This window comes from Schistocerca serialis, unplaced genomic scaffold (genome assembly GCF_023864345.2).
Source record: "Schistocerca serialis cubense isolate TAMUIC-IGC-003099 unplaced genomic scaffold, iqSchSeri2.2 HiC_scaffold_1206, whole genome shotgun sequence".
NCBI lineage: Eukaryota > Metazoa > Arthropoda > Insecta > Orthoptera > Acrididae > Schistocerca > Schistocerca serialis.
Window position 1 is genome coordinate 65,001 of NW_026047410.1, and position 2,500 is coordinate 67,500.

The window sequence follows — 2,500 nt, forward strand, 5'->3', positions numbered from 1 at the left end:
TAGCAGGTCGTCCGCGTATGCGACGGCCCCCAATACTGATGCTTCCTGCTGCAGGGAGTGCAGCAAGGGCTCCATATTTATGTCCCAAAATATGGGGCCGCAAACTGATCCCTGTGGACATCCTTTAGAGATGTTCTTAGTCACAACCGCATTCGGAGACGTCATCTGTACCACCCGGTCTCTACAGTAGCTCTTGAAACATTTGTATAGTGCTGCCGGACACTGCATTTCCTGCAAGCAGGTAAACAGCGCCGGCCACCACAAATTGTCAAACGCCCCTGAGATGTCCACCATTACTCCTAGAACATATGTACAGGTCGACGAGCTGACAAGTTCGGCCGCAGTGTTGATCGCGTCCTCCGTCGATTTTCCACGGCGGAATCCGAACTGCCACTCGTGCATCCCTGCCATTTCTCGGTGACCGGTCAGTCTCGCACAGAGCAATTTTTCTAGGGCTTTGCCCATGGTATCTAGCAGACATATTGGCCTATATGCTTTACATTCCATTGGATCCTTATCTGGCTTCCTAAGTATTATTACTTCCGCTCTTTTCCATCTTAGTGGAAAAGTGCCTCTTTCCAAACATTTATTGTAAAGACTTGCCAATATTGGAGCTATTTTTCCTTTTATTGCCTGAAGAACCTCGACCGTAACCCTGTCGGGTCCGGGAGATTTTCCTCTTTTTAGGTTTGATATCACTTCTACCACCTCCTGCGGTGAGAAGGGGTAGACTATTATGTTGTTATTATATTCTCTTTGTGCTCTCTCTCTTATAGCTGCCTGCTCCGGTGTGTCCTCAGTGGGATCATCATCCGGTAGCAGGGCTTGGAGGAGCACCGTTATTGTCTCTTGTCTTGTTGTGGTCGTTCTGTTTTCATTTGGTATTCTTATAGATGAGAGGACTGTTGGGGCTCTTATTTTTTCCCTTACTAGCTTATAAGGCTTTCCCCAGGGATCCATTGCTAAGTTATTTCTTACAAAATTTTCCCAGCTTCTTTTCCTCACTTCTATGATTTCTCTTCTATATCTCTCCCTGTATTGCCTGTATATGTTTAGTCTATATTCTCTATCTTGTGGGTTGAATGTGCGCTGATACCTGCGTCTTGCCCTGCGCGTAGCCTGACGTAGGTCACTTAGTTCTGGAGTCCATGGTGCCGGGTGGACGCTTTGGACTCTGCTTCTCTTTGGTACGACTGCGTCAATTACCTCCTTTACGCTATTAACTATCTGCTCCACTATCTCATCAATCTCGAGAGCCTCATCCAGCTCCGGCGGGCTATACTCCCGGGAGAGTCTTTCCCAATCTACTTTTTTGTAGTCATATTCTGAAAGCCATTCCTGTAGCACTACCCTCTGTTCTGCTTTTAGTATATATTTAATTACATTGTGATCACTAGTTGTTACATTCTCCAGTACCTCCCAATTATCTATTTTGTTGTTAGCCCTATTATTCGCCAGTGTTATATCAATGTTTGTTTTTGCTCCTGCTCTATTTGAATATGTAGGTATATCACTAGGTGTATTTATTACATCTAAATTTAGTTCACTTATGACATCTTCTAATTCTTGGCCTTTTTCATCTTGTTCTCCGCTATGCCACAGGAATGACTTTGCATTTGCATCCATTGCAATTATTACTTGATAGCCCTGTAATGATCTGCATATTACTTTTAATTGTTCTAAATACATAGTTATAGGTTCTCTGTACTGACAATAAATTGATACCAAATACCATTTTGTGTTTGTAGCTTGTACTTCAATTGTTACAATATGCTCATTTGTGAATTGATTTAATACTATTGTTTTTATATTTCTATTTAGAATCACTATTGCAGACATCGGTCTGTCTCCTTTCATAATTACTTGTGCTGTAGCTATCATTCCTGGGATTTTACCCTCCCGGGAGTACGGTTCTTGCATGCATAATATATCAGCTTTGTGTTCTTCCGCTAATTTACGTAATTCATAGTTTACGTGTGCACTTCTCATTGTATTTATTTGGAGAACTCTGAGATCCATTATGGGTGATATGTATGGAAATGATCTGCTGGCCATTCTTTGTTGGGGTCGAACCCTATTCGGCCGTATGTTGTTACCATTTGCGTATATATGTTGTCTAGATTAAATTTTAAACCTCGTCTTTCATATACTTGTTTAACTATTTTTTGTAATTGTTCATGTTCCGTTGGAATTCCTGCCGCTGCTAACTGAATGCAGTCGACATCCGCCAGAGCTGGATAAGTAATTCTCGAGCCGTTTCTGTGCCCCACTCTCACTAGTTGTCTAAGTGCAGTGGTTAGCAGGAGTAGCTAGGGACAGCGGGAATCTCGTTAATCCATTCATGCGCGTCACTAATTAGATGACGAGGCATTTGGCTACCTTAAGAGAGTCATAGTTACTCCCGCCGTTTACCCGCGCTTGCTTGAATTTCTTCACGTTGACATTCAGAGCACTGGGCAGAAATCACATTGCGTCAACACCCGCTAGGGCCATCGCAATG

The 2,500-nt window shown here is 43.0% G+C and overlaps 1 pseudogene; it reads right to left on the reverse strand.

Annotated features, from left to right (window-relative positions):
* LOC126435428 (large subunit ribosomal RNA) overlaps positions 1–2,500 on the reverse strand; it is an 8,512-nt pseudogene that overhangs the window by 3,251 nt on the left and 2,761 nt on the right.